General features: G+C 35.4%; 1 long non-coding RNA gene across 1 annotated transcript; it reads right to left on the bottom strand.

Moving 5' to 3' along the window:
- Positions 1–4,268: 4,268 nt before the first annotated feature.
- Positions 4,269–17,295, bottom strand: LOC143678817 (uncharacterized). The gene is made up of 3 exons (XR_013173444.1): positions 17,210–17,295; positions 6,504–6,670; positions 4,269–4,551 (listed from the first exon to the last, which is right to left on the bottom strand). It is a non-coding gene; the product is annotated as an uncharacterized LOC143678817 (long non-coding RNA).
- Between the last annotated feature and the right edge of the window lie 752 nt (positions 17,296–18,047).

The following is an 18,047-nucleotide window of genomic DNA, read 5'->3' as shown; positions in this document are numbered from 1 at the left end:
GCTGAAATTGTATTATATGTTATACATATAAGACCTTTTTTCACTTGGCAGTTGTTTCAGTTTGCTAATGCTTCTGGAATGCAATATACCAGAAATGGATTGGCTCTTATAAAGGGGATTTATTAAGTTACAAGCTATAATTCTAAGGCTGTGGAAATGTCTAAATGAAGGCATCAACAAGAGAATATCTTCACTCGAGTAGACTGGCCTGATTCACATCTGGGTTTTCTCTGTCACATGGGAAGTCACGTGGTGATGTCTGCTGGCCCTTTGCTCCCAGGTTTCATTACTTTTAGCTCCTGGTTCCAGTGGCCTCCTCTCTGAGCTTCTGTATGACTCCAAGAATGTTCAAACGTCTGTGTCTAGGTGTCTGCTCTCTGTGTTGGCTGTCTTAAAGGACTCAAGTAAGCTGTTTAAGACCCATCTTAAGTGTGTAGGGTCACATCTCCATCTAATCAAAAGATGCCACCCATAACTGGGTGTGTTGCATCTACATGGAAACAACCCAATCAAAAGGCCCCACCCTACAGTGGGTCTGCCCCCACAAGTTGGATTAGGATTAAGAGAACATGGCTTTTCTGGGGTATACAACAATTTTAAACCACCACAGCAGTCTATAAGTATTCCCACCTATTGTGGAAATGTCATAGATATAATTTAATAACATTATTTTTCATATTCTATTTCATAAGCCTATAATTCACTTATCCACTACTTTTTTGTTGATTCTTTCTATTCCCTTATAAATTGTGTGATGTAAATTTTTGCATATAAAGCTTTGTTTACATTTATTTCTAATTATTTTCCTGGAAGTGGAATGACTGCATTTAATGAATGAGCATTTTTAAAGCTATTACTATCCACTGCCAAATTGGCAAATTAAAAACACTTGTACAAATTTACATACTCAGAGTTGTGTGTCAGTCTATTTCAGTCCATCAATATCATGTATTATCATTCATAATTGTTTTCATATTTGATAAAGAACAAATCTATTTTAAAGTTGAGTGATTTTAATGATTCTTAACCATTTGTGTTTCCTCTTTATTAAATTGTCTATTTTTTTTCCAGTGGAATATGGTGGTCTCATACTAATCCAAAATCGCTTTTTCATAGATTAAGGATATTAACTCTTTGTTTCTTTTATAAGAAGTAGCATCTTATAAAAGACATTGAATATAGATGTTCAAATGGTTTTGTGTTTTTGAAAAATGTGCAAAAATAAGATGTCTCAACTACACTTAGTTAAGACCACTGTCTCTTTCTATTTCAACCTTCTTTCAAGAGCCTTCTTCTCCATCATACATACCTTCCATTAAATTTCCCCTATGGCAGGTTGCATTATAGTGGCTGCAGGCATTGCGGAATCCAGCTAAAAGAAAGTTGAGTTGGGGATAGGTTGATTTCCTGCTCAGTGGGATACTTACAAATGGTTCACTGCACTTCGTATAGGTCGTTGTCCTTCTAGGAATTTTACCATTTGTACCAACCCTTTGGTTGGTAAGATACATCCATACACTAAGATACATACATGCATAGAATTTTAAATGCAATATAAAGGTGCTTTCTGGTGCTCAGCACTGAAAGGATGTGGTTAATGGAGGAGCACCACAGTTTGAAATGTATGAAGCCAGAAGTTAAAAAGCCAGAAGTGAATTTATGGAAAATTCTCTAAATCTTACAACTCATATACAGAAAAAACTTGATAGGCATTTCCCCAAATTTAACAATAATCCAAAAATTTACATAACATTACTGATAATGAGCTCAGTGTCCAAAAGAAATACCTTAAATTATCAATAATTGAAAAGAAAATTTGCTGCTTTTATGAAGAAGCAAATTGTATGCAGCCACAACATGTAGGTGAAAAGTGTTATAGAAGTGTGTAGGCAGTAATTTCTTAAAAATACGTTTTTCATATTTCATAATATTTGTGGGGTCTATTAGCATTGTTGAGGTTTATCCATTGTTGTACTTTTTCTCATTCTAAATTAATATTCACTTCCATAACTCATTTTATATTTGTAATACAATATTATTTTTCTAAAAGAGACATTCAGAATTGTGACACTTTTAGTTGCCTTCAAATCTGCATTCATATAGGCCAGTATATTTGCACTGGGTGAGGTAAATATCTAATTTTATTTTATGTCAAGTGTTCAATAAACTTTGCAATACCATTTATTGATTATTACTCTTTCTCATTGATTTACAATGACTATCATATGTTGATTATTCTATATATCAAGATCTGTTCTTGGCCTCTTTTTGGTTATTAAACTCTCTGTGTATTTTTTGTGCTAGTAGCACAAAGCTTTGATAATATAAATTAATAATATGCCTTACCACCTAATAGGATAAGTTCTCCCATTCATGAAACTCTTATTTTTATGAAAATGTCTATTTTCTCTCGTTTATTATTCTGAATTAATCCTAACATCATTTTCTCTCTCTCACGCACGCTCTCTTTTAATCCTACCGGTATTTTGGGAGGAATTACAAAAAACTAAAAATAATTTGCTTAGATTGATTTCTTCACAATATTCAATCTTTCCATACAGCTCCACAGTTACCCAAGTCTTCTTTTTTATCGCTCAGTAATATTTTGTAGTTTCCTCACAATACATTTCTTTAAACATGAAAACATTTTTTACTAGAAAGACCTGGATTACCTCAGAATTAATTCAGTTGGATCCAGTTGAATATTTGTCCGGCTTATTTGGGGATTTGTTTTATTTTATCATTTTCTTGGAGTACAGATTCCAAACACAGCTTTTTAGGCCTGAAAACATCTTGCTAGTTATCCCAATTTATGGGGACTGCTCCATGTCATTCATTGATTTTTCTGAAATATTTTCAATAATAGCTTTAACAAATGTTTAACTCTGAGATGGAGAATCAGAAAAACATCTCCAATTGACTAGAATAATGATGAATATTCAGACCTTGGAACTTTTTCCTAAAAGCCTTTTAGGGCACTTATGTTTTATAACATGTGTGTGAGAGAACATTCCTTTGTGGATTTTTTGCATCTTTTAAACTGGGGTTAGTTCATGGCATTTAGTTATTAATGAGAAAGCAAAGAAAGCCCGAACACGTGCTCAGTCTTCGTTCGGTGGGCATGTTTGTGGCTACAGGGGTGACTGGTTAATGTGCTGTTTTCCTGGGTTATCCTAATATAGGTTATACTAATAGGAGCATGAAACTCCTATTAATGTTTTCATCACTGGAATACATGGGCTGTTGATAGGGAGGCTCTATCCTAGCACATGGAATGACATAAAAAAATATGGTACTTTAAAACTTTCTAAAGAAAAACAAGAGCAAATTGTTGACCTTTGAAATATTTAATAGTTCACCTAAAATGGTATATGTCTGTTATTTCAATATTGTAAAATTCTTGGAAGGTTGATGGAAAATTTCCAATCCATTAACTTCCATCCCTGGGAAAATGATAAGGAAATATAATCTGCAAATTAATTAATTACTTTCTAAAATGAAGTAGATAATGCAAGGTGGAAACAAATCCAAAATACTTTTTTGAGTTTACTTGTATTTGGAAGTCACAAAAAATGAAAACCATATGATAAGACCATATTAGATTCTCAGGGTTAAAGTTTTCTCACCTGAAAATGAGGATATTAAGAAAGATTACTAAGAGTCCTCTCTCAGAGAACTGCTTGATTTTCTTTCATAGTAGTTTTGCCAGACTTGGATTCTACTGTAACATGATAACTAAGTTTACAAAAGTAAAGGAAAAGTGTGGATTTAAACTATTAGGACATAATCTAGTTTTTTTCTTATGTTTTGCATGATATATATATATATATATATATATATACACATACATACATACATGTATATATATATGTACGTATATGTATCCATTACCAGGGTAGGCATAATAGATTGTATATAAATATTAAGGTGGGTAGATATCACCAGTGAATACGTATAGAATTTATATCAGTGGATTATGTTAACCTGGGATGATGTAACAATTGATTTTCCATCATAATTATTCCTACATTTAATGGTATTTAATAGCTCCATCAATAATCTGAATGACTATGTCCATTTGGTGTGCAAATGATACCATACTAGTTAGTACAATGAGTATTAAAATTTCATACAAGTAGGACAAGTTGCAGAAGTGATAAGAAATATATAATGATCTTTAATAAGAGCAAATACATTTGAGGTTCTGGTTTGCTAGCTGCTGGAATGCAGCACACCAGAGATGGATTGGCTTTTAATAAAAGGGGATTTATTTCATTAGTTCTTCAGAGGAAAGGCAGCTAACTTTCAACTGAACTTCTAATGCGGGAAGGCTCAAGGTGATCTCTGCTGGCATTCTCTCCAGGCCTCTGTGTTCCAACAACTTTCCCCAGAGTGATTCCTTTCTGCATCTTCAAAGGCCTGAGCAGAGCTCTGAGTGTTGAGATGAGGTATGCTGAGCTGCTTGGGCTGTGCTATATTGAGCTCTCTCATTTAAGCACCAGCCAATTAAATCAAACATCATTCATTGCAGCAGGCACGCCTCCTTGACGACTGGAGATGCAATGAGCAACAGATGACATTCACCTACCATTGGCTTGTAGTGGGGCGCACCAACAGAAAGACCACACAATATCAAATTGCAAGCCAATTGAAGTCTTTATTAGCTAGCGGCGACTGCCTCAGCAATCCCAAGAAGGAGGATTCAGAGAGCAGCACCTTGAGGCTTGCAGGGTGGGCTTATAAAGGCTGAAACTGCAAGCTTATTCACAGAAGCAGAGAAGTGGCGTTTGTTTCACAGACCCACATCCTGGTTTGCAGCTGTAAGCAAGCAAGCTTATCTACAGAAGCAAAGGGTGCTATTAGCTTTTGCAAAAACAGGTTTGTGTGACTCCCACATCCTGACCCCATTACCGGGTGTTCTTCATGGGTCTGGGGGGTACTTTCCACTTGGCTGGGGTCAAGCTCCTGATCCCTTACAGGCTCATGTCCACAGGAACAGAACTAGGCACCTTCACCTGGCCAAGTTGACACCTGAACCTAACTACCACATTTGGGGATGATAAAATATTATAAACATAATTTAGAGAATTAAATAAATATTTCTACTACTGGGCATAGCTGAGAGTCAGCACTCAGAGCAGACCAAAATATGAATAATATGAGATAAATCCCACTATATATGAGAGACAGTATAAATTCAAACTATAGTATTTGATAAATAAATGTTTAGGTAAAATAAACAGTTTCAGAGACTGTAAAAATTATAAATCAACTCACCTGTTCTCAAGTCTGCCTCTACATTTCTTAATAATTAAAATTCATTTATGAAATAGTTTAGGCATACTGGGAAGTACATATGATTACTTAATTAATACCTCTATATCCACCACCCAGTTTAAGAAGCAAATCATTGCAGAATTTAATACCTTTTCAGTGTGGAGTCAGTTGTTTGTATTTCCCTTAGACACATATCAGTATTGTCTTTCTAAGACTGGAAGCTCAGAAACCAGGAACTAAGTCAATTAATTCACAGCTTTTTAACAAAAGCTCAAATATATGCATAATTAATACTTTGTGATGATAATGATACTCATCAAACCTTAGGGTACAATACCCAAGCTTTGTTTCTTTTTATCAGTTAGTTAAAAGTCAATTGTGTCTCCAAAGAAAATCTTAACAAGACAGAAATAAGAAATAGGAGGAAAAGCTAATGAAATGTAAATGTTATAGTCTAGGAGAAATATCTGAAGGATAACTTAGATATGGCCTACAACATAATAGCAATAGTAAGCAGATGGAAGAGATAATAGTAAATGACATGAACATAATTTTCATCAGTAAAAAACCCTTACCACATAGCTAATATGTACTAGACCCTATGTTTGGTGCTTTTATGTAGATTATCCAAATTATTCTTCATAGTTAACCCTAGAAAAAAAGTATTTCTGGTATCCTTATTTTACAAATGGGATAACTGAAGCTGGAATGAAAGGTTAAATTGTGTAAGACCAAATATCTAAAAAGGGAATGTTAGGTTTTTATCCATGGCAATCTGTCCCCTAATTAGCTTAAATAGCTCACAAATCACTGGGAACTTAAATTGTATATATGCAACATTTGTGTGTTCGTGTAGGTCTGTGTACACATGCAAGTGTGTTGTAATTAATAAAATGTGTCACTAAACAGTCAAATGTTTCCTCAATTGCTTCTTCCCTTTTACATCTGTTTACTATTTGTCTATTTATTTTGCCATAAGAATTTGATTATTGCATAATGACTTATGCCTATGCTTTGCTGAAAAAAAGAATTAGACATCGATAAGTCATATAATCTCATCCTTTCAAAGATGAAGAGTAAGCATTATCTTTAAAAACCCACTCTCCTAAAGAGTAAAATTTCTTAAGTGGCAAGTCTAGAGGGAGAGAGGAGGAGCTAGGGTGATTAAGTCTTGGGCAGAGGTCTGTTATCCATGGTGAGGCCATGGCTCACGTTGGAGCACTTACAGTTTGAGGCATATGGGGAAGATGAACCAACTGCAGCAGTTGAAGGACTGAAGGACTAAGGATGAGCATGTATGAAGGCTGATATTGCAGAATTTTTAGAACACTGGAGAGATCATTTAGACACTATGGTCACATAGAAGAGCAAAGATGAGTAATCAGACCTGGGCCTAGAGAAAGGGAGGCAATAAAGACAGAAAAGTGTACTTTAGAGGACCCCAAACTAGTTGAGAAGCAAAGGCAGCATTAAAGTGCCTTGACATTAAAAATGCCAAGTGGAGCATGTCCATGGTCATAGATTCAGACAAGATTTCATCAGACAAAAGGGGGTATGGGTGCATTTGTCATGCTTGCCATCCGCTCCCCATGTTGCCATTTATCTTTGGTTCTTATGGGAACCAAAAAGCGGCCTCTGATTCCAGGGGTCTCAGGGACTTTCTGGAGAGCTTCAGGGATTTTTGAACAACTATAATCTTGCTCCAACATGTCAGTGAACTCAATAGAGGAGCTCTTGTGCCCCTCTCAACCTCTGAGAGTCTGTATGTATTTCCCTTATTCAGTTCAGCACAGCACTCTGTTGAAGTAGCAACCAAATGACAGGTAACACATAAACTCTTGGCTGGATAAATAGACAGATGATCCTTGGGACATGTTCTGTTCCAATGATTTCATTTCCCTCAGATAGAATGATACCTGGAGATTTAATCATTTTTTCTGGTGAGTGGATGCACAGACAAGACAAGGCAGGAAGAGCTCTGTAGCTTACAGGAAATGTTCACAGGAAAACATCTCTTTAAAGGCATATATTTAATCAGTGTTTCTGGGAAATGAAAAAACTTAAACCCATAGTATTATTTCTTATTTAATCTGGAACATGGGTGGTAGGAGTAATTCATGCTTGCTGTGCTAGGTTCCTAATAAATAAAAGGAAAATTTCCATTTGATCATTGAGTGGAGTTATAGAATTATACTCTGTATCAAGAACATGATGGGTATTTGTAACTTATCTTGATGACAGGAGTTTCAAGTTTTCCTGACTATCCATCCATCCATGCGATGTTCACTGAGCTTCTACTATGTGTCAGGCACTTTGTAAGTCATTGGAGATTGGGAGAATAAAATACACCTCCAGGTCACTTTGCTCACTTTTGTCCAAATGAACTTTTGAAAAATATCAGGAGATCAAAGAGCCAGGAAATTTTCTTGTAGAGATGTTATTGCCAATGTGTCTCAATAGTCTCAAATTGCATTCAGTCTAAGAAGCTTTAATGTGCTATAATATAATTTTATGAGAGCACGAGTAGATTCTAAGTGAATCTTTATATATGAAAGTTATCTCAGTGAATAAAATTTTCTCAATTTCATCAGCAAATTCTATTTAAAATGTTCCTGAAATATTAATTCATTGATCTGAGCACTTACGTATTCATTTATCCAGTAATCAGTGTCTTATTCTGCTTAAGTTTGGGGGAATACAAGGAAAAGTTTTGAGAATGAGTTCTGGACTTTTGGCTTCAGTCACTGAATAAATCTTGTTCCCTCTGACTAGTATGGAAAGCATTGGGTGGGTTAGCAGGCATGTGACTGATTTTTTAAAATAGCATCTCTCAGTAAATGTTAATGCCGTCACCTTGTTCTCAATCCCAAATACCAGAAGCATCTTTTCCTTCTCATTTTTCTTTCCCAACCAAATTCAATCACAGAGATCTAATGATTCTAATACAAAAGATATTTCTAAAAAATGGCAATTTGTTTTCTTAATAGCATATTGAGTCTTAGCTAACCTGCAATAGACTTTGCATGTTTAAAGAGTACAATTATAAAAGTTTTGACATATGTAGACACCATGAAACCATCACCATAAACAAGATAATGAACAGAGGCATCATTCCCAAACTTTTCTGTTGCCTCTTATAGTTACCCCCCTTTCACTCCTGCCTATCTCTTTCCATTCCTAAGATAATCATTGAGATGTTCTCTGTCTTATGGATTACTTTGTGCATTTCAGAATTTTATATGAATGGAATCATATAGTACATACTCTATTCTGTCTAGCTTCTTTTACTCAATGTAATTCTTTTGCGATTCATCCATGTTGTGTGTATCAATAGTTTTTTCCTGTAATTACTGAGTTGCATTCTATGGTATCATTACATAACAATTTGGTTATGTGTTTATCTGTGCCTGGACAATTTTGGTTGTTTCCTGTTTTGAGCTATTACAAAGAAAAGCCACTGTGAATCTTTGTGGAAAACTATTTATGGACATATGCTTTATTTTATCTTGGGCAAATACCTAAAAGCGCATTGGTTAGATCATATGATGTGTTTAATTTTTTTTTTTTTTTTTTTTTTTTTTTTTTGGTATGGCCAGGCTCTGGGAATTGAACATGGGTCTCTGGCATGGCAGGTGAGAACTCTGCCACTGACTACCATTGCTGGCCCATGATATGTTTAATTTTAAATAATTTTTAAAACCTGCTTGTTTTCCAAAGTTGTGGGTGTACTATTTATAGTCTCACTAATTAGGCCGTGAATGTTCTAGTTCCTCCATATTCTTGTCAAACTGGTATGGTCAATCTTTTGTTTTAGCCATTCTAATACATATGGGGTGGTATTTCACTGTGTTTTTTCCTTGTTTTTACCTAATCACTAATAATATTCAGCATTTTCTTTATGTATTTACCTATCATCTCTATATCTTATCTTTGGCAAAGTAGCTTTCAAAAATTTTTCCCATTTTTTTGTTATTATTGCATTTTGAAAGTTATTCATATATTATATATATATATAAGTCCATTACCTGATGCAGGTTTTTTTAAAAATAATTTCTCCTAGATTGCATCTTACCTTACCATTCTCTAATCAGTGTCTTACAAAAGCAGAAATTTTTCATTCTTATTATGGCAAAATATATATAACATAATATTTGCCATTATGTTGATTTGGAGTTATGTACCCCAGAAAAATATATTCTCAATCTTAATTCATTCTTGTGGTGTGACTGCATTGTAAAGAGGACCTTTCGATAAGGTTATTTCAGTTAATTCGTGGCCCAACTGAATCAAGTGGATCTTAATCCTTTTACTGGAACTTTATAGAGGTGACAACAGAAAGAGAAGCCACAGTGAGAAGTCAGACACTGGAAGTCAACAGAACATGGAAAAGAAAGGAGGAGACTCTGCCATGTTCATTGCCATATGACAGAAAAGCCAAAGAATCCCAAAGGTTGCCAGCCAGATACAAGATACCCATCCCGGGAGGAAGCAAACCTCCTAGCCTCTGAATCTATGCCAATAAACTCAGGTTCTCAAACTAACCCATTTTATGGCAGTTGTTTTAGCAACCTGGAAACTAAAACAGCCATGCTAACTATTTTTAAGTGTATAATTCAGTGGTATTTTAATTAAATTCACAATGTCATGCAAACATTACCAGTATCTATTTCCAAATTTCTTTCATCACCCTAAACAGAAACTTGGTAACCATTATGCATTAACTCCCCGTTCCCCTATGTTTCCAGCCCCTTTTTGTACTCCTAATTTTCTTTTTGTCTCTGTGAGTTTATCTATCCTAGAAATTTTATACAAGTGAAATCATGCTATCTTTGTACTTTTCTGTCCAGCTTATGTAACTTAGCATATGGTTTTCAGGGTTCATCCGTGTTATACGGCAGGTATGAGAACTTTATTCCTTTTTTGATTAAATAATAGTCTAATACATAACACTTTATCCATTCATCTGATGATGGAATCTTGGGGTTTTTCCAACTTTTGGTTATTTGTGAATAATGCTGCTATGGGTACTGTTGTCCAAGAATCTGAGTCCCTGTTTTTAGTTCTTTTGGGTATATACCTGGATTGAAATGTCTGGGTCACTTAGTAATTCTAGATTTAACTTTTTGATGCACTGCCAAACTGCTTCTACAACAGCTGTACAATTTTACTTTCCCATTTTCAATGTATAGGGGTTCCAATTTTTCCACATCCCTGTCAACACTTATTTTCCATTTTTATAACCATCCTTATAGCTGTCAAGTGGTGTCTTATTGTGGTTTTAATTTGCATTTCCCTAATAACTAATGATGCTGAACACATTTTCATGTGATTATTGGTCACTTGTATATATTCTTTGTAGAAATGTCTATTCACGTTCTTTGCTCATTTTTAATGGCTGTTTTTCTTTTTGAAGTTGAGATGTAGGAGTTCTTTATATATATATATATATATGAACATATATATTTAACTTTTTATTGTATAAGTAACACATATGCAAAGCAAACTAAGAAAAAAGCAATAGTTTTCAAAGCACTCTTCAACAAGTAGTTTCAGAACAGATCCCAGAACTTGTCACGGGCTACCATACCATCATCTCAGATTTTTCCTTCTAGCTGCTCCAGAATATAGAAGGCTAGAAGGAATAAATATATTTTTTAATCATCACAATCAACTATTTTTTTCTTTTTAGTGAAAAATAGCATTTATACAAAATAAATAAATTCCAAAGCACAGCACCACAATTAGTTGTAGAACAGATTTCAGATTTTGGTATGGGTTACAATTCCACAGTTCTTACTTCAAGCTGGTCTAAGATATTGGAGACTAAAAGAAATATCAATTTAAGAATTCAGCAAACATATTCATTGGTTAAACCCTACCTTCTCTGTATAACTCCACCATCACCTTTGATCTTTCTACCCTACTCTTTAGGGGTATTTGGACTATGACTATTCTAACTTTTTCATGTTGGCAGGGGCTGTTAATAAAATAGGCTAGGGAGATGGAACTAGCTGATGTTCTGGAGAGGCTGGGCCCTCTAGTTTTCAGGACTTATCTGGTCCAGGGACAGATATGGAGGTTATAGGTTTCTGAAAAGTTATCCTCGTGCTTGGAAACTGCAGAATCTTATACATTGCCCTATGTGTTCTTCAGGATTAGCTAGAATGGTTTTGGTTGGAGTTCGGCAAGTTATGATAGGTAGCAATGTCTAACTGAAGCATGCATAAGAGTGACCTTCAGAGTAACCTCTTGACTCTATTTGAATTCTTTCAGTTACTGATACTTCATTAGTTACACTTCTTTTCCCCCTTCTGGTCAGGATGGAATTGTTGATTCCATGGCGCCAGGACCAGGCTCATCCTTGGGAGTCATCTCCTACTCTGCTAGGGAGTCTTTAATCCATGGATGTCATGTCCCACATAGAGGGGAGGATGATGATTTCACTTACAGAATTGAGCATAGAGAGAGTGAAGCCACACCTGAGCAACAAAAGAGGTCCTCCAGAAGTAATAGGCATACCTATTGGTAGGCTAAGCTTCTCCACTACATACATACATAAGCTTCACAAGAGTAAGCCTCAAGATCAAGGGCTTGGCCTATTGATTTGTGTGTCCCTAATGTTTGACACAGTATCAGGGGATTCCCTGATGGTAAGGTTTAATAGTTCCATATTTTTTCCCCCATCCCTCAAGGACCTTGCAAATACTTTTTGATTATCTGCTTAATATATTCTAGGATGTGTCCAGGCATTACCTTAAGCTATACAGGATTTAAGGCTCTCTCATTCTTACTCTGGGCTCCCCCTGTTTGAATTGTTCAAATGGACTATCCAGACAGGTTGAGTTAGGTTATGTGCTACAGAAAATTTAGGTTCCATACAAAATAAACCTTCCTTCCTTTGGTCTCAGAGTAGGTGCAGTTCTAAAATATAGACAATGTCTTCCTTACTCCTGTGTTCTGAATTACCTTAGTCTCAACCTGATCAGCTTTGTTCTTATCTCTAAATACCAGACTACACATATATAAAACACCCTCTCAAAATCCAGAAATAATAATTAATTTTTGTGTATAGTGCAAGATGAGGCCCAACTTATTCTTTTGCAAGTGGATATCCAGTCTTTTCCAGCACCATTTGTTGAAGATACTATTCTTTCCCTATTGAATAGTATTGGGACCCTTCTCAAAATAAATTGATCATTGATGTAAGAGTGTATTTCTGTACCTTCAATTCTTTTCCATTGGTCTATATGCCTATGCTTACGCCAGAAACATACTGTTCTGATCACTTTAGCTTTGTAGAAACTTTGGAAATGGAAAGTATGAATCCTTTGTTCTTTTTCAAGATGTCTTTGCTAGTTGGAATTCCATATGGAATTTTGGATCAGTTTTTCTGTTTCTTTAAAAATCAATATTTTTTGTGATATTGTGATATTGATAGGGATTACATTGAATTACTTTGCGTAGCATTGTTATCTTAACCATATTATGTCTTCCAATCCATGAACATGGGGTATTGTGCCATTTATTTAGGTCTTCTTTAATTTCTAGTGTGTTTTCGTTTTCAATGTATAAGTCTGTGTCTCCTTGGTTAAAATTATCCCTAAATATTTTATTCTTTTTGATGCTATTGTAAATGGAATTGCCTTAAGTTTCATTTTGGATTGTTCATTGCTATTGCATAGAAATGTAATTGATTTCTATTTGTTGATTTTGTACTCTGCAAATTTGCTGAATTTGATCGTTAGTGATAACAATTTGTGTGTGTGTGTATTCCTTAGGGCTTTTGAGATAGGAGATCATGTTATATTTGAATAGAAATATTTTTGCTTCTTATTTTCCAACTTGGATGTGTTTCCTCTCTTTTTCATGTCTAATTTCTCTGTCTAGAACTTCCAGTACTATTTTGAATAGAGGTAGTGCAAACAGGCATCCTTATTTTGTTAAAAATTTTGCATTTTGACTCAGGCCAATTTATAACTTAGTTCTTTAATGAATCATTCAGGTATCATATTTAATAAATCTTTGCCTAATATAAAGTTATGTTTTCTTTTAGAAACTTTATCATTTTTATTTTATATTTAAGCCTATGATCCATATTTTCAGTTAGCTTTTGAGTCTATATTTCAACTTGGGGTATATTGAGATGTTAAATAGATCAAGTCTTCTAACCCATGAACTTGGTACATGTCTCCATTTATTTAGCTCTCTTTCAGTTTTTCTTAAAAATGTTTTATAAATTTCAGTATAGAGCTTATGAGCATCTTTTCTCAGATTTATCCCTTCAAATCTTTCATGTTTATGGATACATTTGAAAGCGGCATTCTAAAATGCAATTTCTGATTGTTCGTTGTTAGCATTTAGAGACACAATTGATGTTTTTCTTATATATTGGTCTTAAATATTGCTACTTTGCCAATCCCATTCATTAGTTCTATTAGTTTTTTGTAGATTCCATTGGGTTTCCAATATATATAACATATTGTTTGAGAACAAAGATTTCTCTCTTCTCACTGTGGATTTTTCTTTTTTAACTCTTGCTTGCCTTTTTGCACTGGCTAGAGCCACTATTACAATGCTGTATAGACATAGTGAGAATAGATGTCCTTTTTCTTGGTCCTCGTCTTAAGAGAAAGCATTCAGTCTTTCACCATTAAGTATATTGTTAACCGTAGGTTTCATTTAAATTCCTTTTATCAGCTTGAGGAAGTTCACTTCTCTTCCCAGTTTGCTGAGAGTTTTTATCAGGAATAAATATTAAATTGCATAAAATGTTTTTTTGTGCATTTATTGAGAAAATAATTTGGCTTTTCTTTTTAAGTATGTTAATATGATGAATTGCATTGTTTGATTTTTTTAATGTTCCTTTGCATTCCTGGGATAAACTCCATTTAGTTGTGATGTACTATCCTTATTGTATTTTGTTGTATTTGATTTGCTAATTTTTAAAAATGATTTTTGCATGTGTATTCATGAGGATGATATTGATGTACTATTTTCCTGTCTTGTAATGTCTGTTCTTATTTTGGTATCCAGGTAATGCTGGTACTATATAATGAGTTGGGGAGTTACTCCCCTGCTTCTGTTTTCTGGAAGATTGTTTTGTGGAATTGTCTGATACTGCAAATTTTACCTTGTTGAATATACAAAAACATACATCTAAATACATATATTCTACAACTTTATTAATAGTTACTATTATCCTTATTTTTATAGGTGAGGAATGTAAATTACAGAGAAGTTAACTTGCCTACCCAGGCCCCAAATCGGTAAATGATGGAGCTATGATGGGAAAATAGGAGGCTGACTCTAGACTTCGTGCTCTAACCATTATGCTATACTTCTTTTCAATTACAGCAAGATAGTCTAGTTCTGCCTGACTCCTAATACTTTAAAGAAAGCAGTGCTGTCCCTCCAAAAATGATATAATTATGTAAAGATAGACTCAGAAATATTCCTTTACTTCTTTAATCAACCACTTTCCCCAATGCCTCTCCTTCCCCACACTAAAAATAAAGAATATTGCCTTTTAGGATAATATAACTCATCAATTTGAACGTAACTAACTATTCTCTAAGCTTTCTGTATCTAGTTCACAGTTATCAGGAAGACACTGAAGTAATTAAGGGTTTGCTTCCTAGATATCTTTTTCTATTCTATTTCTATTTGCTGAGATGTATTTTGGGGAGAGAATCAGCTGTTGAACATCGCCTCTCTAAGTTTTCTTTCCCCACAAGTTGAAGACCCCTACTTTCACCTGTGGCTGCGTCTCCACCCTGGTCTTTAGACCCATTCTTTGGAATTGACACAGCGATACAGGGACCCAGATTCTGTCCCCCTTTTTCATTCTGATGCAGACTTCATGGTCCAGTTTTTGAAATTGAGCTCCTGCCATATATCCATATTAATCCGTAACTCAATAAGGATTTTGTGGCCTAGCCCTAAAAGTCTACCTAATTTTGTCAATCAGTTCATCTTTCCCAACTTCCTCTCAATGGACTCTCCAATTTGAAGACTGGAAATAAACAACCACCAAGCACAGAACCTGCCCACCAGCCACATAGGTGACATTAGATAACATTAGAATGGATCCTGGCTATGGCCCCTGTCCCTGTGTTGGTGGTTCTACCTCCTACTGAGAGACTTCCAGACTCCAAGTTCTTCCACTTACTTGAGTCCCTGGGTTCATCTGCTCCTGGTTCTCAGGCACTATGCTCTGTCCACCTTATCACTACAAACTATTCCTCTGTATTAGAAAGCCAACCCTCATGAACAGACGTTTGTACACCGATGCTCATAACAGCATTATTCACAACTGACAAAAGATGGAAACAATCCAAGTGCCAATCAACAGAGAAGTGGAAAAATAAAATGTGGTATATACATGTGATGGAAAATTATGCAGCAGTAAGACAAAATGAGGTCCTAAAGCACATGGCAACATGGATGAAGCTTGAGGACATAATGTTGAGTGAAATAAGCCAGACATAAAAGACTGTATGATTTAACTTTTATGACTTTGGTAAAGGTAAACTCAGAGTCTTATAATGTAGAATATTGGGGACCTAGAGATACATAGAAGCTAGAGATTGGTGAACAGGTTGAACTTAAATGTAAGGGAGTGGATAGAAGTGATAGTAGTTCATTAGGAGGTTTATAAGTAATATTGCCATATTGAAGGTAAATATGATTGCAAGGGGTTGTACAGAGCCATGTATCTCACTGATTGACACTATAAATATAAACAAACTTTTGCATGAATCACTTCAAAGGTATTGATCTTGTATAGAGAGTCAATAATAGAGGGGTACGGGAGAAAACTACTATTACATATATTTAGCAAGAAGATATCAATAGTACACATACCTAGCAAGAAGATATCAACCGTACCACAGCAATACCAGGGGTAAATGAGGGGAGGGATGAAAGCTAAGGGAAGTTTTGGACTTCCTCTTTGATGAGGGTGTAACTGTTACTTTACTCTTTGGAGCAATGAAAAGTGTCTAAAATTTAGAGTAATGACTGTACAAATATATGAGGATACCGCGAGATATGGATTATTTATTTTGAACATTATCCATGATGCCCAACAGATGGAGGTGGCTGAAGGGTATAATGACTGGGAAGCAGAAAGCTGAACTGTGAACTGTGGTGTATACATATGATGGAATAATATGTGACTACAGAAAGGAACACAGTCATGAAACAGGCAACAAGGTGAATGAAACTTAAGGACATTATGCTGTGCAAAATAAGCCAGAAACAAAAGGAGAAACATTGTATGATCTTTTTTAGAGATGACTTATAAGAAAATTCTGAGATGCTGTGCTATGTGTGTATAACCTGGTATTTCCCTGGGGCTTTTGCGACCTGCATGACACCTAAGACTCAGAGCTGGAGTTCTGTAGTTCTGAAAGTCAGCATTGCTACATACAACCAAAAAAGAGATCAGGCTTTGGTTAGAGATAAGAATGAAACCAACCTGGTTGGGAGTAAGGTAAAGCAGAATACAGGATAAAGGATAACAGTGTCTGTATTTTAGAACCTCACCTACTGTATGAGACCAAAGGAAGAGAGCTTTATTTTGTCAAAAACCTAAATTTTCTGTAGCACACAATTTAACTCAATTTGTCTGGATAGTTCATTTCACCAATTCAAACATTTGGAGCCCAGAATGGGAATGAGGGTCTGTAATTCTGCATAGTTTACTGTAATACCCAGCTACATCCCAGGGGATGTTGGGCAGATAATTAATGAGTATTGGCAAAGTCCATTGAGGGACTGAAGAAAAAATATGGAACTATTAAACTTTCCCATCTGGGAAACCCCTGATACTATCTCAAACACCAGAGTCTACCAAGTTAATAGGCTAAGCCCCTGACCTTGAGACTTGCTCTTATGAAATGTATTTCTGTAGCAGAGAAGCTAAACTGACCTGTAGTTATGCCTAAGAGTTACTTCAGGAGGCCCTCCTTTGTTTCTCAGATGTGGCCTCTCTCTTTCTAAGTCCAACTCTGTAAGTAAAATCATTATCCTCCCCAATATATGGGACATGACATCCAGGGGTATAAGTCTCCCTGGCAACATGGGATATGACTCTTAAAATGAGCCTGGCCCTGGCACTATGAGATCAACAATGCCTTCCTGACCAAAAAGTGGAGAGGGGGAAGAAATGCAACAACATAAAGTATCAGTGGCTAAAGAGAGTTCAAATAGAGTTGAGAGGCTGTTTTGGTGACTACTCTTACGCAAGCTTCAGCTAGATATTACTAATTGCCATGTATCTTAGTTTGCTAGCTGCTGGAATGTGATATACCAGAAACAGCATGTTTTTTAAATAGTTCTAAGGCCACAGAAATGTCCCAATTAAAGCAAGTCTATAAAAATGTCTAAATTAAGGCACCAATAAGAGGTTACCTTCACTCAAGAAATACCAATGAAGTTCAGGGTTTCTCTCTCAACTGGAAAGGCACATGAGGAATATGGCAACATCTTCTAGCTTTCTTTCAAGGCTTCTTGTTTCATAAAATTCCCTCAGGGGCATTTTCCTTCTTCAAAGGTTTCTGACTGTGAGGGCTCTCGTGGCTGTCTCATGGCTCTGCTCTCTCTCTCTCCAAAATACTTCCTCTTTTAAAGGATTCCAGTAAACTAATTAAGACCCACCTGGAATGGGTAAAGACACAACTCCATGGAAGCCATCTAATCAAAAGTTACCACCCGCAATTGGATGAGTCACATCTCTATAGCCAGCAATATTGAAAGAGGATTAAAGG

This window comes from Tamandua tetradactyla, chromosome 4 (assembly GCF_023851605.1).
Source record: "Tamandua tetradactyla isolate mTamTet1 chromosome 4, mTamTet1.pri, whole genome shotgun sequence".
Lineage (NCBI taxonomy): Eukaryota > Metazoa > Chordata > Mammalia > Pilosa > Myrmecophagidae > Tamandua > Tamandua tetradactyla.
The sequence above is the reverse complement of the archived record's forward strand: the minus strand, read 5'-3'. Positions and strand labels throughout refer to the sequence as shown.